Source organism: Aphelocoma coerulescens, chromosome 9 (genome assembly GCF_041296385.1).
Source record: "Aphelocoma coerulescens isolate FSJ_1873_10779 chromosome 9, UR_Acoe_1.0, whole genome shotgun sequence".
NCBI lineage: Eukaryota > Metazoa > Chordata > Aves > Passeriformes > Corvidae > Aphelocoma > Aphelocoma coerulescens.
In genome coordinates this window covers 1,231,206-1,254,991 of record NC_091023.1, presented here as the reverse complement: position 1 = coordinate 1,254,991, position 23,786 = coordinate 1,231,206, and the positions used below count along the sequence as shown (strand labels likewise).

Sequence of the window (23,786 nt, the reverse complement as noted above, 5' to 3'; positions counted from 1 at the left end):
CAGCGCCACTGTCGGCAACAACCCAACCTGCAGCCAGACCCAGAGCCATACAAGCCACACAAGCTTTTCCAGCCACGCCAACTATGCGAGGACTAACAGTCATGGCCACCAGCTCTGCCCTGCCCTCGGAAACAATGGAACCTGCAGCCGGACCCAGAGCCACACAAGCCACATAAGCCACGCCGGCCACGCAAGCTTCATGAGCATCAACAGTCATGGCCACCAGCTCTGCCCTTCGCAACAATGGAACCTGCAGCCAGATCCAGAGCCACACAAGCCACACAAGGCACATCACCAGTCATGGCCACCATCTCCGCCCTCGGCAACAACGGAACCTGAAGCCAGGAACAAGGCACCTTGTTCCAAAGACCCAGAACCAGACAAGCCACACAAGCCACCGCAGCCGTGCAATCCCTCTGAGCCACGCGAGCCACGGCCACTGTTGGCCTCGCCCTTGTGCCCCTTGGAATGGCTGCCCAAGCAAAACAAGGCACCTCTGGCCCAGAGCCCAGGGCCCAGCAAAAGAAGCCTACAGCACCCGGTATTCCCAGGCGGTCTCCCATCCAAGTACTAACCGGGCCCGACCCTGCTTAGCTTCCGAGATCAGACGAGATCGGGCGTTCTCAGGGTGGTATGGCCGTAGGCACCCCTCAGCCCCACAGCAGCGCTCTCCAGCACACACCAGCGCCTTCCTGCCCTGCCCCAATGCCCCCCGCACCCGGCACACGGCCGCCAGCGCCACTGTCGGCAACAACCCAACCTGCAGCCAGACCCAGAGCCATACAAGCCACTCAAGCTTTTCCCGCCACGCCAACTATGTGAGGACTAACAGTCATGGCCACCAGCTCTTCCCTGCCCTCGGAAACAAGGGAACCTGCAGCCAGATCCAGAGCCACGCAAGCCATGCAAGCCCCATGAGCCACCCTCCCCCTTGTGCTCCTTGGCACCGCTGCCCAAGCAAAACAAGGCACCTCTGGCCCAGAGCCCAGGACCCAGCAAAAGAAGCCTACAGCACCCGGTATTCCCAGGCGGTCTCCCATCCAAGTACTAACCGGGCCCGACCCTGCTTAGCTTCCGAGATCAGACGAGATCGGGCGTTCTCAGGGTGGTATGGCCGTAGGCACCCCTCAGCCCCACAGCAGCGCTCTCCAGCACACACCAGCGCCTTCCTGCCCTGCCCCAATGCCCCCCGCACCCGGCACACGGCCGCCAGCGCCACTGTCGGCAACAACCCAACCTGCAGCCAGACCCAGAGCCATACAAGCCACTCAAGCTTTTCCCGCCACGCCAACTATGTGAGGACTAACAGTCATGGCCACCAGCTCTTCCCTGCCCTCGGAAACAAGGGAACCTGCAGCCAGATCCAGAGCCACGCAAGCCATGCAAGCCCCATGAGCCACCCTCCCCCTTGTGCTCCTTGGCACCGCTGCCCAAGCAAAACAAGGCACCTCTGGCCCAGAGCCCAGGACCCAGCAAAAGAAGCCTACAGCACCCGGTATTCCCAGGCGGTCTCCCATCCAAGTACTAACCGGGCCCGACCCTGCTTAGCTTCCGAGATCAGACGAGATCGGGCGTTCTCAGGGTGGTATGGCCGTAGGCACCCCTCAGCCCCACAGCAGCGCTCTCCAGCACACACCAGCGCCTTCCTGCCCTGCCCCAATGCCCCCCGCACCCGGCACACGGCCGCCAGCGCCACTGTCGGCAACAACCCAACCTGCAGCCAGACCCAGAGCCATACAAGCCACTCAAGCTTTTCCCGCCACGCCAACTATGTGAGGACTAACAGTCATGGCCACCAGCTCTTCCCTGCCCTCGGAAACAAGGGAACCTGCAGCCAGATCCAGAGCCACGCAAGCCATGCAAGACCCATGAGCCACCCTCGCCCTTGTGCCCCTTGGAATGGCTGCCCAAGCAAAACAAGGCACCTCTGGCCCAGAGCCCAGGACCCAGCAAAAGAAGCCTACAGCACCCGGTATTCCCAGGCGGTCTCCCATCCAAGTACTAACCGGGCCCGACCCTGCTTAGCTTCCGAGATCAGACGAGATCGGGCGTTCTCAGGGTGGTATGGCCATAGGCACCCCTCAGCCCCACAGCAGCGCTCTCCAGCACACACCAGCGCCTTCCTGCCCTGCCCCAATGCCCCCCGCACCCGGCACACGGCCGCCAGCGCCACTGTCGGCAACAACCCAACCTGCAGCCAGACCCAGAGCCATACAAGCCACTCAAGCTTTTCCAGCCACGCCAACTATGCGAGGACTAACAGTCATGGCCACCAGCTCTGCCCTGCCCTCGGCAACAACAGAACCTGCAGCCGGACCCAGAGCCACACAAGCCACATAAGCCACGCCGGCCACGCAAGCTTCATGAGCATCAACAGTCATGGCCACCAGCTCTGCCCTCCGCAACAATGGAACCTGCAGCCAGATCCAGAGCCACACAAGCCACACAAGGCACATCACCAGTCATGGCCACCATCTCCGCCCTCGGCAATAATGGAACCTGCAGCCAGGAACAAGGCACCTTGTTCCAAAGACCCAGAACCAGACAAGCCACTGCAGCCATGCAATCCCTCTGAGCCACGCAAGCCACGGCCACTGTTGGCCTCACCCTTGTGCCGCTTGGAATGGCTGCCCAAGCAAAACAAGGCACCTCTGGCCCAGAGCCCAGGACCCAGCAAAAGAAGCCTACAGCACCCGGTATTCCCAGGCGGTCTCCCATCCAAGTACTAACCGGGCCCGACCCTGCTTAGCTTCCGAGATCAGACGAGATCGGGCGTTCTCAGGGTGGTATGGCCGTAGGCACCCCTCAGCCCCACAGCAGCGCTCTCCAGCACACACCAGCGCCTTCCTGCCCTGCCCCAATGCCCCTCGCACCAGGCACACGGCCGCCAGCGCCACTGTCGGCAGCAACCCAACCGGAAGCCAGACCCAGAGCCATACAAGCCACTCAAGCTTTTCCAGCCACGCCAACTATGTGAGGACTAACAGTCATGGCCACCAGCTCTGCCCTGCCCTCGACAACAACAGAACCTGCAGCCGGACCCAGAGCCACACAAGCCATGCAAGCCCCATGAGCCACCCTCGCCCTTGTGCTCCTTGGCACCGCTGCCCAAGCAAAACAAGGCACCTCTGGCCCAGAGCCCAGGACCCAGCAAAAGAAGCCTACAGCACCCGGTATTCCCAGGCGGTCTCCCATCCAAGTACTAACCGGGCCCGACCCTGCTTAGCTTCCGAGATCAGACGAGATCGGGCGTTCTCAGGGTGGTATGGCCGTAGGCACCCCTCAGCCCCACAGCAGCGCTCTCCAGCACACACCAGCGCCTTCCTGCCCTGCCCCAATGCCCCCGCACCCGGCACACGGCCGCCAGCGCCACTGTCGGCAACAACCCAACCTGCAGCCAGACCCAGAGCCATACAAGCCACACAAGCTTTTCCAGCCACGCCAACTATGCGAGGACTAACAGTCATGGCCACCAGCTCTTCCCTGCCCTCGGAAACAACGGAACCTGCAGCTGGACCCAGAGCCACACAAGCCACATAAGCCACGCCGGCCACGCAAGCTTCATGAGCATCAACAGTCATGGCCACCAGCTCTGCCCTTCGCAACAATGGAACCTGCAGCCAGATCCAGAGCCACACAAGGCGCATCACCAGTCATGGCCACCATCTCCGCCCTCGGCAACAACGGAACCTGCAGCCAGGAACAAGGCACCTTGTTCCAAAGACCCAGAACCAGACAAGCCACCGCAGCCATGCAATCCCTCTGAGCCACGCGAGCCACGGCCACTGTTGGCCTCGCCCTTGTGCCCCTTGGAATGGCTGCCCAAGCAAAACAAGGCACCTCTGGCCCAGAGCCCAGGACCCAGCAAAAGAAGCCTACAGCACCCGGTATTCCCAGGCGGTCTCCCATCCAAGTACTAACCGGGCCTGACCCTGCTTAGCTTCCGAGATCAGACGAGATCGGGCGTTCTCAGGGTGGTATGGCCGTAGGCACCCCTCAGCCCCACAGCAGCGCTCTCCAGCACACACCAGCGCCTTCCTGCCCTGCCCCAATGCCCCCCGCACCCGGCACACGGCCGCCAGCGCCACTGTCGGCAACAACCCAACCTGCAGCCAGACCCAGAGCCATACAAGCCACTCAAGCTTTTCCCGCCACGCCAACTATGTGAGGACTAACAGTCATGGCCACCAGCTCTGCCCTGCCCTCGGAAACAAGGGAACCTGCAGCCAGATCCAGAGCCACGCAAGCCATGCAAGCCCCATGAGCCACCCTCCCCCTTGTGCTCCTTGGCACCGCTGCCCAAGCAAAACAAGGCACCTCTGGCCCAGAGCCCAGGACCCAGCAAAAGAAGCCTACAGCACCCAGTATTCCCAGGCGGTCTCCCATCCAAGTACTAACCGGGCCCGACCCTGCTTAGCTTCCGAGATCAGACGAGATCGGGCGTTCTCAGGGTGGTATGGCCGTAGGCACCCCTCAGCCCCACAGCAGCGCTCTCCAGCACACACCAGCGCCTTCCTGCCCTGCCCCAATGCCCCCCGCACCCGGCACACGGCCGCCAGCGCCACTGTCGGCAACAACCCAACCTGCAGCCAGACCCAGAGCCATACAAGCCACACAAGCTTTTCCAGCCACGCCAACTATGCGAGGACTAACAGTCATGGCCACCAGCTCTGCCCTGCCCTCGGAAACAATGGAACCTGCAGCCGGACCCAGAGCCACACAAGCCACATAAGCCACGCCGGCCACGCAAGCTTCATGAGCATCAACAGTCATGGCCACCAGCTCTGCCCTTCGCAACAATGGAACCTGCAGCCAGATCCAGAGCCACACAAGCCACACAAGGCACATCACCAGTCATGGCCACCATCTCCGCCCTCGGCAACAACGGAACCTGAAGCCAGGAACAAGGCACCTTGTTCCAAAGACCCAGAACCAGACAAGCCACACAAGCCACCGCAGCCGTGCAATCCCTCTGAGCCACGCGAGCCACGGCCACTGTTGGCCTCGCCCTTGTGCCCCTTGGAATGGCTGCCCAAGCAAAACAAGGCACCTCTGGCCCAGAGCCCAGGGCCCAGCAAAAGAAGCCTACAGCACCCGGTATTCCCAGGCGGTCTCCCATCCAAGTACTAACCGGGCCCGACCCTGCTTAGCTTCCGAGATCAGACGAGATCGGGCGTTCTCAGGGTGGTATGGCCGTAGGCACCCCTCAGCCCCACAGCAGCGCTCTCCAGCACACACCAGCGCCTTCCTGCCCTGCCCCAATGCCCCCCGCACCCGGCACACGGCCGCCAGCGCCACTGTCGGCAACAACCCAACCTGCAGCCAGACCCAGAGCCATACAAGCCACTCAAGCTTTTTCCGCCACGCCAACTATGCGAGGACTAACAGTCATGGCCACCAGCTCTTCCCTGCCCTCGGAAACAAGGGAACCTGCAGCCAGATCCAGAGCCACGCAAGCCATGCAAGCCCCATGAGCCACCCTCCCCCTTGTGCTCCTTGGCACCGCTGCCCAAGCAAAACAAGGCACCTCTGGCCCAGAGCCCAGGACCCAGCAAAAGAAGCCTACAGCACCCGGTATTCCCAGGCGGTCTCCCATCCAAGTACTAACCGGGCCCGACCCTGCTTAGCTTCCGAGATCAGACGAGATCGGGCGTTCTCAGGGTGGTATGGCCGTAGGCACCCCTCAGCCCCACAGCAGCGCTCTCCAGCACACACCAGCGCCTTCCTGCCCTGCCCCAATGCCCCCTGCACCCGGCACACGGCCGCCAGCGCCACTGTCGGCAACAACCCAACCTGCATCCAGACCCAGAGCCATACAAGCCACTCAAGCTTTTCCCGCCACGCCAACTATGTGAGGACTAACAGTCATGGCCACCAGCTCTTCCCTGCCCTCGGAAACAAGGGAACCTGCAGCCAGATCCAGAGCCACGCAAGCCATGCAAGACCCATGAGCCACCCTCGCCCTTGTGCCCCTTGGAATGGCTGCCCAAGCAAAACAAGGCACCTCTGGCCCAGAGCCCAGGACCCAGCAAAAGAAGCCTACAGCACCCGGTATTCCCAGGCGGTCTCCCATCCAAGTACTAACCGGGCCCGACCCTGCTTAGCTTCCGAGATCAGACGAGATCGGGCGTTCTCAGGGTGGTATGGCCATAGGCACCCCTCAGCCCCACAGCAGCGCTCTCCAGCACACACCAGCGCCTTCCTGCCCTGCCCCAATGCCCCCCGCACCCGGCACACGGCCGCCAGCGCCACTGTCGGCAACAACCCAACCTGCAGCCAGACCCAGAGCCATACAAGCCACTCAAGCTTTTCCAGCCACGCCAACTATGCGAGGACTAACAGTCATGGCCACCAGCTCTGCCCTGCCCTCGGCAACAACAGAACCTGCAGCCGGACCCAGAGCCACACAAGCCACATAAGCCACGCCGGCCACGCAAGCTTCATGAGCATCAACAGTCATGGCCACCAGCTCTGCCCTCCGCAACAATGGAACCTGCAGCCAGATCCAGAGCCACACAAGCCACACAAGGCACATCACCAGTCATGGCCACCATCTCCGCCCTCGGCAATAATGGAACCTGCAGCCAGGAACAAGGCACCTTGTTCCAAAGACCCAGAACCAGACAAGCCACTGCAGCCATGCAATCCCTCTGAGCCACGCAAGCCACGGCCACTGTTGGCCTCACCCTTGTGCCGCTTGGAATGGCTGCCCAAGCAAAACAAGGCACCTCTGGCCCAGAGCCCAGGACCCAGCAAAAGAAGCCTACAGCACCCGGTATTCCCAGGCGGTCTCCCATCCAAGTACTAACCGGGCCCGACCCTGCTTAGCTTCCGAGATCAGACGAGATCGGGCGTTCTCAGGGTGGTATGGCCGTAGGCACCCCTCAGCCCCACAGCAGCGCTCTCCAGCACACACCAGCGCCTTCCTGCCCTGCCCCAATGCCCCTCGCACCAGGCACACGGCCGCCAGCGCCACTGTCGGCAGCAACCCAACCGGAAGCCAGACCCAGAGCCATACAAGCCACTCAAGCTTTTCCAGCCACGCCAACTATGTGAGGACTAACAGTCATGGCCACCAGCTCTGCCCTGCCCTCGACAACAACAGAACCTGCAGCCGGACCCAGAGCCACACAAGCCATGCAAGCCCCATGAGCCACCCTCGCCCTTGTGCTCCTTGGCACCGCTGCCCAAGCAAAACAAGGCACCTCTGGCCCAGAGCCCAGGACCCAGCAAAAGAAGCCTACAGCACCCGGTATTCCCAGGCGGTCTCCCATCCAAGTACTAACCGGGCCCGACCCTGCTTAGCTTCCGAGATCAGACGAGATCGGGCGTTCTCAGGGTGGTATGGCCGTAGGCACCCCTCAGCCCCACAGCAGCGCTCTCCAGCACACACCAGCGCCTTCCTGCCCTGCCCCAATGCCCCCGCACCCGGCACACGGCCGCCAGCGCCACTGTCGGCAACAACCCAACCTGCAGCCAGACCCAGAGCCATACAAGCCACACAAGCTTTTCCAGCCACGCCAACTATGCGAGGACTAACAGTCACGGCCACCAGCTCTGCCCTGCCTTCGGAAACAACGGAACCTGCAGCCGGACCCAGAGCCACACAAGCAAAATAAGCCACGCCGGCCACGCAAGCTTCATGAGCATCAACAGTCATGGCCACCAGCTCTGCCCTTCGCAACAATGGAACCTGCAGCCAGATCCAGAGCCACACAAGCCACACAAGGCACATCACCAGTCATGGCCACCATCTCCGCCCTCGGCAACAACGGAACCTGCAGCCAGGAACAAGGCACCTTGTTCCAAAGACCCAGAACCAGACAAGCCACCGCAGCCATGCAATCCCTCTGAGCCACGCGAGCCACGGCCACTGTTGGCCTCGCCCTTGTGCCCCTTGGAATGGCTGCCCAAGCAAAACAAGGCACCTCTGGCCCAGAGCCCAGGACCCAGCAAAAGAAGCCTACAGCACCCGGTATTCCCAGGCGGTCTCCCATCCAAGTACTAACCGGGCCCGACCCTGCTTAGCTTCCGAGATCAGACGAGATCGGGCGTTCTCAGGGTGGTATGGCCGTAGGCACCCCTCAGCCCCACAGCAGCGCTCTCCAGCACACACCAGCGCCTTCCTGCCCTGCCCCAATGCCCCCCGCACCCGGCACACGGCCGCCAGCGCCACTGTCGGCAACAACCCAACCTGCAGCCAGACCCAGAGCCATACAAGCCACTCAAGCTTTTCCAGCCACGCCAACTATGCGAGGACTAACAGTCATGGCCACCAGCTCTGCCCTGCCCTTGGCAAAAACGGAACCTGCAGCCAGATCCAGAGCCACACAAGCCACGCCGGCCACGCAAGCTTCATGAGCATCAACAGTCATGGCCACCAGCTCTGCCCTCCGCAGCAATGGAACCTGCAGCCAGATCCAGAGCCACACAAGCCACACAAGGCACATCACCAGTCATGCCCACCATCTCCGCCCTCGGCAACAATGGAACCTGCAGCCAGGAACAAGGCACCTTGTTCCAAAGACCCAGAACCAGACAAGCCACACAAGCCACCGCAGCCATGCAATCCCTCTGAGCCACGCGAGCCACGGCCACTGTTGGCCTCGCCCTTGTGTTCCTTGGCACCGCTGCCCAAGCAAAACAAGGCACCTCTGGCCCAGAGCCCAGGACCCAGCAAAAGAAGCCTACAGCACCCGGTATTCCCAGGCGGTCTCCCATCCAAGTACTAACCGGGCCCGACCCTGCTTAGCTTCCGAGATCAGACGAGATCGGGCGTTCTCAGGGTGGTATGGCCGTAGGCACCCCTCAGCCCCACAGCAGCGCTCTCCAGCACACACCAGCGCCTTCCTGCCCTGCCCCAATGCCCCCCGCACCCGGCACACGGCCGCCAGCGCCACTGTCGGCAACAACCCAACCTGCAGCCAGACCCAGAGCCATACAAGCCACTCAAGCTTTTCCCGCCACGCCAACTATGTGAGGACTAACAGTCACGGCCACAAGCTCTTCCCTGCCCTCGGAAACAACGGAACCTGCAGCCAGATCCAGAGCCACGCAAGCCATGCAAGCCCCATGAGCCACCCTCGCCCTTGTGCCCCTTGGAATGGCTGCCCAAGCAAAACAAGGCACCTCTGGCCCAGAGCCCAGGACCCAGCAAAAGAAGCCTACAGCACCCGGTATTCCCAGGCGGTCTCCCATCCAAGTACTAACCGGGCCCGACCCTGCTTAGCTTCCGAGATCAGACGAGATCGGGCGTTCTCAGGGTGGTATGGCCGTAGGCACCCCTCAGCCCCACAGCAGCGCTCTCCAGCACACACCAGCGCCTTCCTGCCCTGCCCCAATGCCCCCCGCACCCGGCACACGGCCGCCAGCGCCACTGTCGGCAACAACCCAACCTGCAGCCAGACCCAGAGCCATACAAGCCACTCAAGCTTTTCCCGCCACGCCAACTATGTGAGGACTAACAGTCATGGCCACCACCTCTGCCCTGCCCTCAGAAACAAGGGAACCTGCAGCCAGATCCAGAGCCACGCAAGCCATGCAAGCCCCATGAGCCACCCTCCCCCTTGTGCTCCTTGGAATGGCTGCCCAAGCAAAACAAGGCACCTCTGGCCCAGAGCCCAGGACCCAGCAAAAGAAGCCTACAGCACCCGGTATTCCCAGGCGGTCTCCCATCCAAGTACTAACCGGGCCCGACCCTGCTTAGCTTCCGAGATCAGACGAGATCGGGCGTTCTCAGGGTGGTATGGCCGTAGGCACCCCTCAGCCCCACAGCAGCGCTCTCCAGCACACACCAGCGCCTTCCTGCCCTGCCCCAATGCCCCCCGCACCCGGCACACGGCCGCCAGCGCCACTGTCGGCAACAACCCAACCTGCAGCCAGACCCAGAGCCATACAAGCCACTCAAGCTTTTCCCGCCACGCCAACTATGTGAGGACTAACAGTCATGGCCACCAGCTCTTCCCTGCCCTCGGAAACAAGGGAACCTGCAGCCAGATCCAGAGCCACGCAAGCCATGCAAGCCCCATGAGCCACCCTCGCCCTTGTGCTCCTTGGCACCGCTGCCCAAGCAAAACAAGGCACCTCTGGCCCAGAGCCCAGGACCCAGCAAAAGAAGCCTACAGCACCCAGTATTCCCAGGCGGTCTCCCATCCAAGTACTAACCGGGCCCGACCCTGCTTAGCTTCCGAGATCAGACGAGATCGGGCGTTCTCAGGGTGGTATGGCCGTAGGCACCCCTCAGCCCCACAGCAGCGCTCTCCAGCACACACCAGCGCCTTCCTGCCCTGCCCCAATGCTCCTCGCACCCGGCACACGGCCGCCAGCGCCACTGTCGGCAACAACCCAACCTGCAGCCAGACCGAGCACCACACAAGCCACTCAAGCTTTTCCCGCCACGCCAACTATGTGAGGACTAACAGTCATGGCCACCAGCTCTGCCCTGCCCTCGGCAACAACAGAACCTGCAGCCGGACCAGGAGCCACACAAGCCACATAAGCCACGCCGGCCACACAAGCTTCATGAGCATCAGCAGTCATGGCCACCAGCTCTGGCCTCCGCAACAATGGAACCTGCAGCCAGATCCAGAGCCATACAAGCCACTCAAGCTTTTCCAGCCACGCCAACTATGCGAGGACTAACAGTCATGGCCACCAGCTCTGCCCTGCCCTCGGCGACAACGGAACCTGCAGCCAGGAACAAGGCACCTTGTTCAAAAGACCCAGAACCAGACAAGCCACACAAGCCACCGCAGCCATGCAATCCCTCTGAGCCACGCGAGCCACGGCCACTGTTGGCCTCGCCCTTGTGCCCCTTGGAATGGCTGCCCAAGCAAAACAAGGCACCTCTGGCCCAGAGCCCAGGACCCAGCAAAAGAAGCCTACAGCACCCGGTATTCCCAGGCGGTCTCCCATCCAAGTACTAACCGGGCCCGACCCTGCTTAGCTTCCGAGATCAGACGAGATCGGGCGTTCTCAGGGTGGTATGGCCGTAGGCACCCCTCAGCCCCACAGCAGCGCTCTCCAGCACACACCAGCGCCTTCCTGCCCTGCCCCAATGCCCCCCGCACCCGGCACACGGCCGCCAGCGCCACTGTCGGCAGCAACCCAACCTGCAGCCAGACCCAGAGCCATACAAGCCACTCAAGCTTTTCCCGCCACGCCAACTATGTGAGGACTAACAGTCATGGCCACCAGCTCTGCCCTGCCCTCGGCAACAACAGAACCTGCAGCCAGGAACAAGGCACCTTGTTCCAAAGACCCAGAACAAGACAAGCCACACAAGCCACCGCAGCCATGCAATCCCTCTGAGCCACGCGAGCCACGGCCACTGTTGGCCTCGCCCTTGTGCCCCTTGGAATGGCTGCCCAAGCAAAACAAGGCTCCTCTGGCCCAGAGCCCAGGACCCAGCAAAAGAAGCCTACAGCACCCGGTATTCCCAGGCGGTCTCCCATCCAAGTACTAACCGGGCCCGACCTTGCTTAGCTTCCGAGATCAGACGAGATCGGGCGTTCTCAGGGTGGTATGGCCGTAGGCACCCCTCAGCCCCACAGCAGCGCTCTCCAGCACACACCAGCACCTTCCTGCCCTGCCCCAATGCCCCCCGCACCCGGCACACGGCCGCCAGCGCCACTGTCGGCAACAACCCAACCTGCAGCCAGACCCAGAGCCATACAAGCCACTCAAGCTTTTCCAGCCACGCCAACTATGCGAGGACTAACAGTCACGGCCACCAGCTCTGCCCTGCCTTCGGAAACAACGGAACCTGCAGCCGGACCCAGAGCCACACAAGCAAAATAAGCCACGCCGGCCGCGCAAGCTTCATGAGCATCAACAGTCATGGCCACCAGCTCTGCCCTTCGCAACAATGGAACCTGCAGCCAGATCCAGAGCCACACAAGCCACACAAGGCACATCACCAGTCATGGCCACCATCTCCGCCCTCGGCAACAACGGAACCTGCAGCCAGGAACAAGGCACCTTGTTCCAAAGACCCAGAACCAGACAAGCCACCGCAGCCATGCAATCCCTCTGAGCCACGCGAGCCACGGCCACTGTTGGCCTCGCCCTTGTGCCCCTTGGAATGGCTGCCCAAGCAAAACAAGGCACCTCTGGCCCAGAGCCCAGGACCCAGCAAAAGAAGCCTACAGCACCCGGTATTCCCAGGCGGTCTCCCATCCAAGTACTAACCGGGCCCGACCCTGCTTAGCTTCCGAGATCAGACGAGATCGGGCGTTCTCAGGGTGGTATGGCCGTAGGCACCCCTCAGCCCCACAGCAGCGCTCTCCAGCACACACCAGCGCCTTCCTGCCCTGCCCCAATGCCCCCCGCACCAGGCACACGGCCGCCAGCGCCACTGTCGGCAACAACCCAACCTGCAGCCAGACCCAGAGCCATACAAGCCACTCAAGCTTTTCCAGCCACGCCAACTATGCGAGGACTAACAGTCATGGCCACCAGCTCTGCCCTGCCCTTGGCAAAAACGGAACCTGCAGCCAGATCCAGAGCCACACAAGCCACGCCGGCCACGCAAGCTTCATGAGCATCAACAGTCATGGCCACCAGCTCTGCCCTCCGCAACAATGGAACCTGCAGCCAGATCCAGAGCCACACAAGCCACACAAGGCACATGACCAGTCATGCCCACCATCTCCGCCCTCGGCAACAATGGAACCTGCAGCCAGGAACAAGGCACCTTGTTCCAAAGACCCAGAACCAGACAAGCCACACAAGCCACCGCAGCCATGCAATCCCTCTGAGCCACGCGAGCCACGGCCACTGTTGGCCTCGCCCTTGTGTTCCTTGGCACCGCTGCCCAAGCAAAACAAGGCACCTCTGGCCCAGAGCCCAGGACCCAGCAAAAGAAGCCTACAGCACCCGGTATTCCCAGGCGGTCTCCCATCCAAATACTAACGGGGCCCGACCCTGCTTAGCTTCCGAGATCAGACGAGATCGGGCGTTCTCAGGGTGGTATGGCCGTAGGCACCCCTCAGCCCCACAGCAGCGCTCTCCAGCACACACCAGCGCCTTCCTGCCCTGCCCCAATGCCCCCTGCACCCGGCACACGGCCGCCAGCGCCACTGTCGGCAACAACCCAACCTGCAGCCAGACCCAGAGCCATACAAGCCACTCAAGCTTTTCCCGCCACGCCAACTATGTGAGGACTAACAGTCACGGCCACAAGCTCTTCCCTGCCCTCGGAAACAACGGAACCTGCAGCCAGATCCAGAGCCACGCAAGCCATGCAAGCCCCATGAGCCACCCTCCCCCTTGTGCTCCTTGGCACCGCTGCCCAAGCAAAACAAGGCACCTCTGGCCCAGAGCCCAGGACCCAGCAAAAGAAGCCTACAGCACCCGGTATTCCCAGGCGGTCTCCCATCCAAGTACTAACCGGGCCCGACCCTGCTTAGCTTCCGAGATCAGACGAGATCGGGCGTTCTCAGGGTGGTATGGCCGTAGGCACCCCTCAGCCCCACAGCAGCGCTCTCCAGCACACACCAGCGCCTTCCTGCCCTGCCCCAATGCCCCCTGCACCCGGCACACGGCCGCCAGCGCCACTGTCGGCAACAACCCAACCTGCAGCCAGACCCAGAGCCATACAAGCCACTCAAGCTTTTCCCGCCACGCCAACTATGTGAGGACTAACAGTCATGGCCACCAGCTCTTCCCTGCCCTCGGAAACAAGGGAACCTGCAGCCAGATCCAGAGCCACGCAAGCCATGCAAGCCCCATGAGCCACCCTCCCCCTTGTGCCCCTTGGAATGGCTGCCCAAGCAAAACAAGGCACCTCTGGCCCAGAGCCCAGGACCCAGCAAAAGAAGCCTACAGCACCCAGTATTCCCAGGCGGTCTCCCATCCAAGTACTAACCGGGCCCGACCCTGCTTAGCTTCCGAGATCAGACGAGATCGGGTGTTCTCAGGGTGGTATGGCCATAGGCACCCCTCAGCCCCACAGCAGCGCTCTCCAGCACACACCAGCGCCTTCCTGCCCTGCCCCAATGCCCCCCGCACCCGGCACACGGCCGCCAGCGCCACTGTCGGCAACAACCCAACCTGCAGCCAGACCCAGAGCCATACAAGCCACTCAAGCTTTTCCCGCCACGCCAACTATGTGAGGACTAACAGTCATGGCCACCACCTCTGCCCTGCCCTCAGAAACAAGGGAACCTGCAGCCAGATCCAGAGCCACGCAAGCCATGCAAGCCCCATGAGCCACCCTCGCCCTTGTGCTCCTTGGCACCGCTGCCCAAGCAAAACAAGGCACCTCTGGCCCAGAGCCCAGGACCCAGCAAAAGAAGCCTACAGCACCCAGTATTCCCAGGCGGTCTCCCATCCAAGTACTAACCGGGCCCGACCCTGCTTAGCTTCCGAGATCAGACGAGATCGGGCGTTCTCAGGGTGGTATGGCCGTAGGCACCCCTCAGCCCCACAGCAGCGCTCTCCAGCACACACCAGCGCCTTCCTGCCCTGCCCCAATGCTCCTCGCACCCGGCACACGGCCGCCAGCGCCACTGTCGGCAACAACCCAACCTGCAGCCAGACCGAGCACCACACAAGCCACTCAAGCTTTTCCCGCCACGCCAACTATGTGAGGACTAACAGTCATGGCCACCAGCTCTGCCCTGCCCTCGGCAACAACAGAACCTGCAGCCGGACCAGGAGCCACACAAGCCACATAAGCCACGCCGGCCACACAAGCTTCATGAGCATCAGCAGTCATGGCCACCAGCTCTGGCCTCCGCAACAATGGAACCTGCAGCCAGATCCAGAGCCATACAAGCCACTCAAGCTTTTCCAGCCACGCCAACTATGCGAGGACTAACAGTCATGGCCACCAGCTCTGCCCTGCCCTCGGCAACAACGGAACCTGCAGCCAGGAACAAGGCACCTTGTTCAAAAGACCCAGAACCAGACAAGCCACACAAGCCACCGCAGCCATGCAATCCCTCTGAGCCACGCGAGCCACGGCCACTGTTGGCCTCGCCCTTGTGCCCCTTGGAATGGCTGCCCAAGCAAAACAAGGCACCTCTGGCCCAGAGCCCAGGACCCAGCAAAAGAAGCCTACAGCACCCGGTATTCCCAGGCGGTCTCCCATCCAAGTACTAACCGGGCCCGACCCTGCTTAGCTTCCGAGATCAGACGAGATCGGGCGTTCTCAGGGTGGTATGGCCGTAGGCACCCCTCAGCCCCACAGCAGCGCTCTCCAGCACACACCAGCGCCTTCCTGCCCTGCCCCAATGCCCCCCGCACCCGGCACACGGCCGCCAGCGCCACTGTCGGCAACAACCCAACCTGCAGCCAGACCCAGAGCCATACAAGCCACTCAAGCTTTTCCCGCCACGCCAACTATGTGAGGACTAACAGTCATGGCCACCAGCTCTGCCCTGCCCTCGGCAACAACAGAACCTGCAGCCAGGAACAAGGCACCTTGTTCCAAAGACCCAGAACAAGACAAGCCACACAAGCCACCGCAGCCATGCAATCCCTCTGAGCCACGCGAGCCACGGCCACTGTTGGCCTCGCCCTTGTGCCCCTTGGAATGGCTGCCCAAGCAAAACAAGGCTCCTCTGGCCCAGAGCCCAGGACCCAGCAAAAGAAGCCTACAGCACCCGGTATTCCCAGGCGGTCTCCCATCCAAGTACTAACCGGGCCCGACCTTGCTTAGCTTCCGAGATCAGACGAGATCGGGCGTTCTCAGGGTGGTATGGCCGTAGGCACCCCTCAGCCCCACAGCAGCGCTCTCCAGCACACACCAGCACCTTCCTGCCCTGCCCCAATGCCCCCCGCACCCGGCACACGGCCGCCAGCGCCACTGTCGGCAACAACCCAACCTGCAGCCAGACCCAGAGCCATACAAGCCACTCAAGCTTTTCCAGCCACGCCAACTATGCGAGGACTAACAGTCACGGCCACCAGCTCTGCCCTGCCTTCGGAAACAACGGAACCTGCAGCCGGACCCAGAGCCACACAAGCAAAATAAGCCACGCCGGCCACGCAAGCTTCATGAGCATCAACAGTCATGGCCACCAGCTCTGCCCTTCGCAACAATGGAACCTGCAGCCAGATCCAGAGCCACACAAGCCACACAAGGCACATCACCAGTCATGGCCACCATCTCCGCCCTCGGCAACAACGGAACCTGCAGCCAGGAACAAGGCACCTTGTTCCAAAGACCCAGAACCAGACAAGCCACCGCAGCCATGCAATCCCTCTGAGCCACGCGAGCCACGGCCACTGTTGGCCTCGCCCTTGTGCCCCTTGGAATGGCTGCCCAAGCAAAACAAGGCACCTCTGGCCCAGAGCCCAGGACCCAGCAAAAGAAGCCTACAGCACCCGGTATTCCCAGGCGGTCTCCCATCCAAGTACTAACCGGGCCCGACCCTGCTTAGCTTCCGAGATCAGACGAGATCGGGCGTTCTCAGGGTGGTATGGCCGTAGGCACCCCTCAGCCCCACAGCAGCGCTCTCCAGCACACACCAGCGCCTTCCTGCCCTGCCCCAATGCCCCCCGCACCAGGCACACGGCCGCCAGCGCCACTGTCGGCAACAACCCAACCTGCAGCCAGACCCAGAGCCATACAAGCCACTCAAGCTTTTCCAGCCACGCCAACTATGCGAGGACTAACAGTCATGGCCACCAGCTCTGCCCTGCCCTTGGCAAAAACGGAACCTGCAGCCAGATCCAGAGCCACACAAGCCACGCCGGCCACGCAAGCTTCATGAGCATCAACAGTCATGGCCACCAGCTCTGCCCTCCGCAACAATGGAACCTGCAGCCAGATCCAGAGCCACACAAGCCACACAAGGCACATGACCAGTCATGCCCACCATCTCCGCCCTCGGCAACAATGGAACCTGCAGCCAGGAACAAGGCACCTTGTTCCAAAGACCCAGAACCAGACAAGCCACACAAGCCACCGCAGCCATGCAATCCCTCTGAGCCACGCGAGCCACGGCCACTGTTGGCCTCGCCCTTGTGTTCCTTGGCACCGCTGCCCAAGCAAAACAAGGCACCTCTGGCCCAGAGCCCAGGACCCAGCAAAAGAAGCCTACAGCACCCGGTATTCCCAGGCGGTCTCCCATCCAAATACTAACGGGGCCCGACCCTGCTTAGCTTCCGAGATCAGACGAGATCGGGCGTTCTCAGGGTGGTATGGCCGTAGGCACCCCTCAGCCCCACAGCAGCGCTCTCCAGCACACACCAGCGCCTTCCTGCCCTGCCCCAATGCCCCCTGCACCCGGCACACGGCCGCCAGCGCCACTGTCGGCAACAACCCAACCTGCAGCCAGACCCAGAGCCATACAAGCCACTCAAGCTTTTCCCGCCACGCCAACTATGTGAGGACTAACAGTCACGGCCACAAGCTCTTCCCTGCCCTCGGAAACAACGGAACCTGCAGCCAGATCCAGAGCCACGCAAGCCATGCAAGCCCCATGAGCCACCCTCCCCCTTGTGCTCCTTGGAATGGCTGCCCAAGCAAAACAAGGCACCTCTGGCCCAGAGCCCAGGACCCAGCAAAAGAAGCCTACAGCACCCGGTATTCCCAGGCGGTCTCCCATCCAAGTACTAACCGGGCCCGACCCTGCTTAGCTTCCGAGATCAGACGAGATCGGGCGTTCTCAGGGTGGTATGGCCGTAGGCACCCCTCAGCCCCACAGCAGCGCTCTCCAGCACACACCAGCGCCTTCCTGCCCTGCCCCAATGCCCCCTGCACCCGGCACACGGCCGCCAGCGCCACTGTCGGCAACAACCCAACCTGCAGCCAGACCCAGAGCCATACAAGCCACTCAAGCTTTTCCCGCCACGCCAACTATGTGAGGACTAACAGTCATGGCCACCAGCTCTTCCCTGCCCTCGGAAACAAGGGAACCTGCAGCCAGATCCAGAGCCACGCAAGCCATGCAAGCCCCATGAGCCACCCTCCCCCTTGTGCCCCTTGGAATGGCTGCCCAAGCAAAACAAGGCACCTCTGGCCCAGAGCCCAGGACCCAGCAAAAGAAGCCTACAGCACCCAGTATTCCCAGGCGGTCTCCCATCCAAGTACTAACCGGGCCCGACCCTGCTTAGCTTCCGAGATCAGACGAGATCGGGTGTTCTCAGGGTGGTATGGCCATAGGCACCCCTCAGCCCCACAGCAGCGCTCTCCAGCACACACCAGCGCCTTCCTGCCCTGCCCCAATGCCCCCCGCACCCGGCACACGGCCGCCAGCGCCACTGTCGGCAACAACCCAACCTGCAGCCAGACCCAGAGCCATACAAGCCACTCAAGCTTTTCCCGCCACGCCAACTATGTGAGGACTAACAGTCATGGCCACCAGCTCTGCCCTGCCCTCGGAAACAAGGGAACCTGCAGCCAGATCCAGAGCCACGCAAGCCATGCAAGCCCCATGAGCCACCCTCGCCCTTGTGCTCCTTGGCACCGCTGCCCAAGCAAAACAAGGCACCTCTGGCCCAGAGCCCAGGACCCAGCAAAAGAAGCCTACAGCACCCAGTATTCCCAGGCGGTCTCCCATCCAAGTACTAACCGGGCCCGACCCTGCTTAGCTTCCGAGATCAGACGAGATCGGGCGTTCTCAGGGTGGTATGGCCGTAGGCACCCCTCAGCCCCACAGCAGCGCTCTCCAGCACACACCAGCGCCTTCCTGCCCTGCCCCAATGCTCCTCGCACCCGGCACACGGCCGCCAGCGCCACTGTCGGCAACAACCCAACCTGCAGCCAGACCGAGCACCACACAAGCCACTCAAGCTTTTCCCGCCACGCCAACTATGTGAGGACTAACAGTCATGGCCACCAGCTCTGCCCTGCCCTCGGCAACAACAGAACCTGCAGCCGGACCAGGAGCCACACAAGCCACATAAGCCACGCCGGCCACACAAGCTTCATGAGCATCAGCAGTCATGGCCACCAGCTCTGGCCTCCGCAACAATGGAACCTGCAGCCAGATCCAGAGCCATACAAGCCACTCAAGCTTTTCCAGCCACGCCAACTATGCGAGGACTAACAGTCATGGCCACCAGCTCTGCCCTGCCCTCGGCAACAACGGAACCTGCAGCCAGGAACAAGGCACCTTGTTCAAAAGACCCAGAACCAGACAAGCCACACAAGCCACCGCAGCCATGCAATCCCTCTGAGCCACGCGAGCCACGGCCACTGTTGGCCTCGCCCTTGTGCCCCTTGGAATGGCTGCCCAAGCAAAACAAGGCACCTCTGGCCCAGAGCCCAGGACCCAGCAAAAGAAGCCTACAGCACCCGGTATTCCCAGGCGGTCTCCCATCCAAGTACTAACCGGGCCCGACCCTGCTTAGCTTCCGAGATCAGACGAGATCGGGCGTTCTCAGGGTGGTATGGCCGTAGGCACCCCTCAGCCCCACAGCAGCGCTCTCCAGCACACACCAGCGCCTTCCTGCCCTGCCCCAATGCCCCCCGCACCCGGCACACGGCCGCCAGCGCCACTGTCGGCAACAACCCAACCTGCAGCCAGACCCAGAGCCATACAAGCCACTCAAGCTTTTCCAGCCACGCCAACTATGCGAGGACTAACAGTCACGGCCACCAGCTCTGCCCTGCCTTCGGAAACAACGGAACCTGCAGCCGGACCCAGAGCCACACAAGCAAAATAAGCCACGCCGGCCACGCAAGCTTCATGAGCATCAACAGTCATGGCCACCAGCTCTGCCCTTCGCAACAATGGAACCTGCAGCCAGATCCAGAGCCACACAAGCCACACAAGGCACATCACCAGTCATGGCCACCATCTCCGCCCTCGGCAACAACGGAACCTGCAGCCAGGAACAAGGCACCTTGTTCCAAAGACCCAGAACCAGACAAGCCACCGCAGCCATGCAATCCCTCTGAGCCACGCGAGCCACGGCCACTGTTGGCCTCGCCCTTGTGTTCCTTGGCACCGCTGCCCAAGCAAAACAAGGCACCTCTGGCCCAGAGCCCAGGACCCAGCAAAAGAAGCCTACAGCACCCGGTATTCCCAGGCGGTCTCCCATCCAAGTACTAACCGGGCCCGACCCTGCTTAGCTTCCGAGATCAGACGAGATCGGGCGTTCTCAGGGTGGTATGGCCGTAGGCACCCCTCAGCCCCACAGCAGCGCTCTCCAGCACACACCAGCGCCTTCCTGCCCTGCCCCAATGCCCCCCGCACCAGGCACACGGCCGCCAGCGCCACTGTCGGCAACAACCCAACCTGCAGCCAGACCCAGAGCCATACAAGCCACTCAAGCTTTTCCAGCCACGCCAACTATGCGAGGACTAACAGTCATGGCCACCAGCTCTGCCCTGCCCTTGGCAAAAACGGAACCTGCAGCCAGATCCAGAGCCACACAAGCCACGCCGGCCACGCAAGCTTCATGAGCATCAACAGTCATGGCCACCAGCTCTGCCCTCCGCAACAATGGAACCTGCAGCCAGATCCAGAGCCACACAAGCCACACAAGGCACATGACCAGTCATGCCCACCATCTCCGCCCTCGGCAACAATGGAACCTGCAGCCAGGAACAAGGCACCTTGTTCCAAAGACCCAGAACCAGACAAGCCACACAAGCCACCGCAGCCATGCAATCCCTCTGAGCCACGCGAGCCACGGCCACTGTTGGCCTCGCCCTTGTGTTCCTTGGCACCGCTGCCCAAGCAAAACAAGGCACCTCTGGCCCAGAGCCCAGGACCCAGCAAAAGAAGCCTACAGCACCCGGTATTCCCAGGCGGTCTCCCATCCAAATACTAACGGGGCCCGACCCTGCTTAGCTTCCGAGATCAGACGAGATCGGGCGTTCTCAGGGTGGTATGGCCGTAGGCACCCCTCAGCCCCACAGCAGCGCTCTCCAGCACACACCAGCGCCTTCCTGCCCTGCCCCAATGCCCCCTGCACCCGGCACACGGCCGCCAGCGCCACTGTCGGCAACAACCCAACCTGCAGCCAGACCCAGAGCCATACAAGCCACTCAAGCTTTTCCCGCCACGCCAACTATGTGAGGACTAACAGTCACGGCCACAAGCTCTTCCCTGCCCTCGGAAACAACGGAACCTGCAGCCAGATCCAGAGCCACGCAAGCCATGCAAGCCCCATGAGCCACCCTCCCCCTTGTGCTCCTTGGAATGGCTGCCCAAGCAAAACAAGGCACCTCTGGCCCAGAGCCCAGGACCCAGCAAAAGAAGCCTACAGCACCCGGTATTCCCAGGCGGTCTCCCATCCAAGTACTAACCGGGCCCGACCCTGCTTAGCTTCCGAGATCAGACGAGATCGGGCGTTCTCAGGGTGGTATGGCCGTAGGCACCCCTCAGCCCCACAGCAGCGCTCTCCAGCACACACCAGCGCCTTCCTGCCCTGCCCCAATGCCCCCTGCACCCGGCACACGGCCGCCAGCGCCACTGTCGGCAACAACCCAACCTGCAGCCAGACCCAGAGCCATACAAGCCACTCAAGCTTTTCCCGCCACGCCAACTATGTGAGGACTAACAGTCATGGCCACCAGCTCTTCCCTGCCCTCGGAAACAAGGGAACCTGCAGCCAGATCCAGAGCCACGCAAGCCATGCAAGCCCCATGAGCCACCCTCCCCCTTGTGCCCCTTGGAATGGCTGCCCAAGCAAAACAAGGCACCTCTGGCCCAGAGCCCAGGACCCAGCAAAAGAAGCCTACAGCACCCAGTATTCCCAGGCGGTCTCCCATCCAAGTACTAACCGGGCCCGACCCTGCTTAGCTTCCGAGATCAGACGAGATCGGGTGTTCTCAGGGTGGTATGGCCATAGGCACCCCTCAGCCCCACAGCAGCGCTCTCCAGCACACACCAGCGCCTTCCTGCCCTGCCCCAATGCCCCCCGCACCCGGCACACGGCCGCCAGCGCCACTGTCGGCAACAACCCAACCTGCAGCCAGACCCAGAGCCATACAAGCCACTCAAGCTTTTCCCGCCACGCCAACTATGTGAGGACTAACAGTCATGGCCACCAGCTCTGCCCTGCCCTCGGAAACAAGGGAACCTGCAGCCAGATCCAGAGCCACGCAAGCCATGCAAGCCCCATGAGCCACCCTCGCCCTTGTGCTCCTTGGCACCGCTGCCCAAGCAAAACAAGGCACCTCTGGCCCAGAGCCCAGGACCCAGCAAAAGAAGCCTACAGCACCCAGTATTCCCAGGCGGTCTCCCATCCAAGTACTAACCGGGCCCGACCCTGCTTAGCTTCCGAGATCAGACGAGATCGGGCGTTCTCAGGGTGGTATGGCCGTAGGCACCCCTCAGCCCCACAGCAGCGCTCTCCAGCACACACCAGCGCCTTCCTGCCCTGCCCCAATGCTCCTCGCACCCGGCACACGGCCGCCAGCGCCACTGTCGGCAACAACCCAACCTGCAGCCAGACCGAGCACCACACAAGCCACTCAAGCTTTTCCCGCCACGCCAACTATGTGAGGACTAACAGTCATGGCCACCAGCTCTGCCCTGCCCTCGGCAACAACAGAACCTGCAGCCGGACCAGGAGCCACACAAGCCACATAAGCCACGCCGGCCACACAAGCTTCATGAGCATCAGCAGTCATGGCCACCAGCTCTGGCCTCCGCAACAATGGAACCTGCAGCCAGATCCAGAGCCATACAAGCCACTCAAGCTTTTCCAGCCACGCCAACTATGCGAGGACTAACAGTCATGGCCACCAGCTCTGCCCTGCCCTCGGCAACAACGGAACCTGCAGCCAGGAACAAGGCACCTTGTTCAAAAGACCCAGAACCAGACAAGCCACACAAGCCACCGCAGCCATGCAATCCCTCTGAGCCACGCGAGCCACGGCCACTGTTGGCCTCGCCCTTGTGCCCCTTGGAATGGCTGCCCAAGCAAAACAAGGCACCTCTGGCCCAGAGCCCAGGACCCAGCAAAAGAAGCCTACAGCACCCGGTATTCCCAGGCGGTCTCCCATCCAAGTACTAACCGGGCCCGACCCTGCTTAGCTTCCGAGATCAGACGAGATCGGGCGTTCTCAGGGTGGTATGGCCGTAGGCACCCCTCAGCCCCACAGCAGCGCTCTCCAGCACACACCAGCGCCTTCCTGCCCTGCCCCAATGCCCCCCGCACCCGGCACACGGCCGCCAGCGCCACTGTCGGCAACAACCCAACCTGCAGCCAGACCCAGAGCCATACAAGCCACTCAAGCTTTTCCCGCCACGCCAACTATGTGAGGACTAACAGTCATGGCCACCAGCTCTGCCCTGCCCTCGGCAACAACAGAACCTGCAGCCAGGAACAAGGCACCTTGTTCCAAAGACCCAGAACAAGACAAGCCACACAAGCCACCGCAGCCATGCAATCCCTCTGAGCCACGCGAGCCACGGCCACTGTTGGCCTCGCCCTTGTGCCCCTTGGAATGGCTGCCCAAGCAAAACAAGGCTCCTCTGGCCCAGAGCCCAGGACCCAGCAAAAGAAGCCTACAGCACCCGGTATTCCCAGGCGGTCTCCCATCCAAGTACTAACCGGGCCCGACCTTGCTTAGCTTCCGAGATCAGACGAGATCGGGCGTTCTCAGGGTGGTATGGCCGTAGGCACCCCTCAGCCCCACAGCAGCGCTCTCCAGCACACACCAGCACCTTCCTGCCCTGCCCCAATGCCCCCCGCACCCGGCACACGGCCGCCAGCGCCACTGTCGGCAACAACCCAACCTGCAGCCAGACCCAGAGCCATACAAGCCACTCAAGCTTTTCCAGCCACGCCAACTATGCGAGGACTAACAGTCACGGCCACCAGCTCTGCCCTGCCTTCGGAAACAACGGAACCTGCAGCCGGACCCAGAGCCA

General features: G+C 62.0%; 40 non-coding genes across 40 annotated transcripts; all 40 read right to left on the bottom strand.

The window, feature by feature from the left end:
* Positions 1-526: 526 nt before the first annotated feature.
* On the bottom strand, positions 527-645 carry LOC138115230 (5S ribosomal RNA). Its single transcript, XR_011153144.1, has one exon. It is a non-coding gene; the product is annotated as a 5S ribosomal RNA (ribosomal RNA).
* Positions 646-1,003: 358 nt separating this feature from the next.
* LOC138115229 (5S ribosomal RNA) lies at positions 1,004-1,122 on the bottom strand. Its single transcript, XR_011153143.1, has one exon. It is a non-coding gene; the product is annotated as a 5S ribosomal RNA (ribosomal RNA).
* A 358-nt stretch (positions 1,123-1,480) lies between these two features.
* Positions 1,481-1,599, bottom strand: LOC138115228 (5S ribosomal RNA). The gene has a single exon (XR_011153142.1). It is a non-coding gene; the product is annotated as a 5S ribosomal RNA (ribosomal RNA).
* A 358-nt stretch (positions 1,600-1,957) lies between these two features.
* On the bottom strand, positions 1,958-2,076 carry LOC138115281 (5S ribosomal RNA). Its single transcript, XR_011153195.1, has one exon. It is a non-coding gene; the product is annotated as a 5S ribosomal RNA (ribosomal RNA).
* A 605-nt stretch (positions 2,077-2,681) lies between these two features.
* Positions 2,682-2,800, bottom strand: LOC138115225 (5S ribosomal RNA). The gene has a single exon (XR_011153140.1). It is a non-coding gene; the product is annotated as a 5S ribosomal RNA (ribosomal RNA).
* Positions 2,801-3,158: 358 nt separating this feature from the next.
* On the bottom strand, positions 3,159-3,277 carry LOC138115224 (5S ribosomal RNA). The gene has a single exon (XR_011153139.1). It is a non-coding gene; the product is annotated as a 5S ribosomal RNA (ribosomal RNA).
* A 595-nt stretch (positions 3,278-3,872) lies between these two features.
* Positions 3,873-3,991, bottom strand: LOC138115493 (5S ribosomal RNA). Its single transcript, XR_011153405.1, has one exon. It is a non-coding gene; the product is annotated as a 5S ribosomal RNA (ribosomal RNA).
* Positions 3,992-4,349: 358 nt separating this feature from the next.
* Positions 4,350-4,468, bottom strand: LOC138115427 (5S ribosomal RNA). The gene has a single exon (XR_011153341.1). It is a non-coding gene; the product is annotated as a 5S ribosomal RNA (ribosomal RNA).
* A 614-nt stretch (positions 4,469-5,082) lies between these two features.
* On the bottom strand, positions 5,083-5,201 carry LOC138115223 (5S ribosomal RNA). The gene has a single exon (XR_011153138.1). It is a non-coding gene; the product is annotated as a 5S ribosomal RNA (ribosomal RNA).
* Positions 5,202-5,559: 358 nt separating this feature from the next.
* On the bottom strand, positions 5,560-5,678 carry LOC138115222 (5S ribosomal RNA). Its single transcript, XR_011153137.1, has one exon. It is a non-coding gene; the product is annotated as a 5S ribosomal RNA (ribosomal RNA).
* A 358-nt stretch (positions 5,679-6,036) lies between these two features.
* On the bottom strand, positions 6,037-6,155 carry LOC138115280 (5S ribosomal RNA). Its single transcript, XR_011153194.1, has one exon. It is a non-coding gene; the product is annotated as a 5S ribosomal RNA (ribosomal RNA).
* Positions 6,156-6,760: 605 nt separating this feature from the next.
* LOC138115221 (5S ribosomal RNA) lies at positions 6,761-6,879 on the bottom strand. Its single transcript, XR_011153136.1, has one exon. It is a non-coding gene; the product is annotated as a 5S ribosomal RNA (ribosomal RNA).
* A 358-nt stretch (positions 6,880-7,237) lies between these two features.
* Positions 7,238-7,356, bottom strand: LOC138115220 (5S ribosomal RNA). Its single transcript, XR_011153135.1, has one exon. It is a non-coding gene; the product is annotated as a 5S ribosomal RNA (ribosomal RNA).
* A 604-nt stretch (positions 7,357-7,960) lies between these two features.
* LOC138115219 (5S ribosomal RNA) lies at positions 7,961-8,079 on the bottom strand. Its single transcript, XR_011153134.1, has one exon. It is a non-coding gene; the product is annotated as a 5S ribosomal RNA (ribosomal RNA).
* Positions 8,080-8,684: 605 nt separating this feature from the next.
* LOC138115218 (5S ribosomal RNA) lies at positions 8,685-8,803 on the bottom strand. The gene has a single exon (XR_011153133.1). It is a non-coding gene; the product is annotated as a 5S ribosomal RNA (ribosomal RNA).
* Positions 8,804-9,161: 358 nt separating this feature from the next.
* On the bottom strand, positions 9,162-9,280 carry LOC138115217 (5S ribosomal RNA). Its single transcript, XR_011153132.1, has one exon. It is a non-coding gene; the product is annotated as a 5S ribosomal RNA (ribosomal RNA).
* Positions 9,281-9,638: 358 nt separating this feature from the next.
* Positions 9,639-9,757, bottom strand: LOC138115216 (5S ribosomal RNA). The gene has a single exon (XR_011153131.1). It is a non-coding gene; the product is annotated as a 5S ribosomal RNA (ribosomal RNA).
* Positions 9,758-10,115: 358 nt separating this feature from the next.
* Positions 10,116-10,234, bottom strand: LOC138115426 (5S ribosomal RNA). The gene has a single exon (XR_011153340.1). It is a non-coding gene; the product is annotated as a 5S ribosomal RNA (ribosomal RNA).
* A 643-nt stretch (positions 10,235-10,877) lies between these two features.
* On the bottom strand, positions 10,878-10,996 carry LOC138115214 (5S ribosomal RNA). The gene has a single exon (XR_011153129.1). It is a non-coding gene; the product is annotated as a 5S ribosomal RNA (ribosomal RNA).
* A 420-nt stretch (positions 10,997-11,416) lies between these two features.
* On the bottom strand, positions 11,417-11,535 carry LOC138115472 (5S ribosomal RNA). The gene has a single exon (XR_011153384.1). It is a non-coding gene; the product is annotated as a 5S ribosomal RNA (ribosomal RNA).
* Positions 11,536-12,140: 605 nt separating this feature from the next.
* On the bottom strand, positions 12,141-12,259 carry LOC138115213 (5S ribosomal RNA). Its single transcript, XR_011153128.1, has one exon. It is a non-coding gene; the product is annotated as a 5S ribosomal RNA (ribosomal RNA).
* A 605-nt stretch (positions 12,260-12,864) lies between these two features.
* Positions 12,865-12,983, bottom strand: LOC138115677 (5S ribosomal RNA). The gene has a single exon (XR_011153588.1). It is a non-coding gene; the product is annotated as a 5S ribosomal RNA (ribosomal RNA).
* A 358-nt stretch (positions 12,984-13,341) lies between these two features.
* On the bottom strand, positions 13,342-13,460 carry LOC138115212 (5S ribosomal RNA). Its single transcript, XR_011153127.1, has one exon. It is a non-coding gene; the product is annotated as a 5S ribosomal RNA (ribosomal RNA).
* Positions 13,461-13,818: 358 nt separating this feature from the next.
* On the bottom strand, positions 13,819-13,937 carry LOC138115383 (5S ribosomal RNA). The gene has a single exon (XR_011153297.1). It is a non-coding gene; the product is annotated as a 5S ribosomal RNA (ribosomal RNA).
* A 358-nt stretch (positions 13,938-14,295) lies between these two features.
* LOC138115425 (5S ribosomal RNA) lies at positions 14,296-14,414 on the bottom strand. The gene has a single exon (XR_011153339.1). It is a non-coding gene; the product is annotated as a 5S ribosomal RNA (ribosomal RNA).
* A 643-nt stretch (positions 14,415-15,057) lies between these two features.
* Positions 15,058-15,176, bottom strand: LOC138115210 (5S ribosomal RNA). Its single transcript, XR_011153126.1, has one exon. It is a non-coding gene; the product is annotated as a 5S ribosomal RNA (ribosomal RNA).
* Positions 15,177-15,596: 420 nt separating this feature from the next.
* LOC138115471 (5S ribosomal RNA) lies at positions 15,597-15,715 on the bottom strand. Its single transcript, XR_011153383.1, has one exon. It is a non-coding gene; the product is annotated as a 5S ribosomal RNA (ribosomal RNA).
* Positions 15,716-16,320: 605 nt separating this feature from the next.
* On the bottom strand, positions 16,321-16,439 carry LOC138115209 (5S ribosomal RNA). Its single transcript, XR_011153125.1, has one exon. It is a non-coding gene; the product is annotated as a 5S ribosomal RNA (ribosomal RNA).
* Positions 16,440-17,044: 605 nt separating this feature from the next.
* LOC138115676 (5S ribosomal RNA) lies at positions 17,045-17,163 on the bottom strand. The gene has a single exon (XR_011153587.1). It is a non-coding gene; the product is annotated as a 5S ribosomal RNA (ribosomal RNA).
* Positions 17,164-17,521: 358 nt separating this feature from the next.
* On the bottom strand, positions 17,522-17,640 carry LOC138115208 (5S ribosomal RNA). Its single transcript, XR_011153124.1, has one exon. It is a non-coding gene; the product is annotated as a 5S ribosomal RNA (ribosomal RNA).
* A 358-nt stretch (positions 17,641-17,998) lies between these two features.
* On the bottom strand, positions 17,999-18,117 carry LOC138115381 (5S ribosomal RNA). The gene has a single exon (XR_011153296.1). It is a non-coding gene; the product is annotated as a 5S ribosomal RNA (ribosomal RNA).
* A 358-nt stretch (positions 18,118-18,475) lies between these two features.
* On the bottom strand, positions 18,476-18,594 carry LOC138115424 (5S ribosomal RNA). Its single transcript, XR_011153338.1, has one exon. It is a non-coding gene; the product is annotated as a 5S ribosomal RNA (ribosomal RNA).
* A 643-nt stretch (positions 18,595-19,237) lies between these two features.
* Positions 19,238-19,356, bottom strand: LOC138115207 (5S ribosomal RNA). Its single transcript, XR_011153123.1, has one exon. It is a non-coding gene; the product is annotated as a 5S ribosomal RNA (ribosomal RNA).
* A 605-nt stretch (positions 19,357-19,961) lies between these two features.
* LOC138115206 (5S ribosomal RNA) lies at positions 19,962-20,080 on the bottom strand. Its single transcript, XR_011153122.1, has one exon. It is a non-coding gene; the product is annotated as a 5S ribosomal RNA (ribosomal RNA).
* A 605-nt stretch (positions 20,081-20,685) lies between these two features.
* On the bottom strand, positions 20,686-20,804 carry LOC138115675 (5S ribosomal RNA). Its single transcript, XR_011153586.1, has one exon. It is a non-coding gene; the product is annotated as a 5S ribosomal RNA (ribosomal RNA).
* A 358-nt stretch (positions 20,805-21,162) lies between these two features.
* LOC138115205 (5S ribosomal RNA) lies at positions 21,163-21,281 on the bottom strand. Its single transcript, XR_011153121.1, has one exon. It is a non-coding gene; the product is annotated as a 5S ribosomal RNA (ribosomal RNA).
* Positions 21,282-21,639: 358 nt separating this feature from the next.
* LOC138115380 (5S ribosomal RNA) lies at positions 21,640-21,758 on the bottom strand. The gene has a single exon (XR_011153295.1). It is a non-coding gene; the product is annotated as a 5S ribosomal RNA (ribosomal RNA).
* A 358-nt stretch (positions 21,759-22,116) lies between these two features.
* On the bottom strand, positions 22,117-22,235 carry LOC138115423 (5S ribosomal RNA). The gene has a single exon (XR_011153337.1). It is a non-coding gene; the product is annotated as a 5S ribosomal RNA (ribosomal RNA).
* A 643-nt stretch (positions 22,236-22,878) lies between these two features.
* On the bottom strand, positions 22,879-22,997 carry LOC138115204 (5S ribosomal RNA). Its single transcript, XR_011153119.1, has one exon. It is a non-coding gene; the product is annotated as a 5S ribosomal RNA (ribosomal RNA).
* Positions 22,998-23,417: 420 nt separating this feature from the next.
* Positions 23,418-23,536, bottom strand: LOC138115470 (5S ribosomal RNA). The gene has a single exon (XR_011153382.1). It is a non-coding gene; the product is annotated as a 5S ribosomal RNA (ribosomal RNA).
* Between the last annotated feature and the right edge of the window lie 250 nt (positions 23,537-23,786).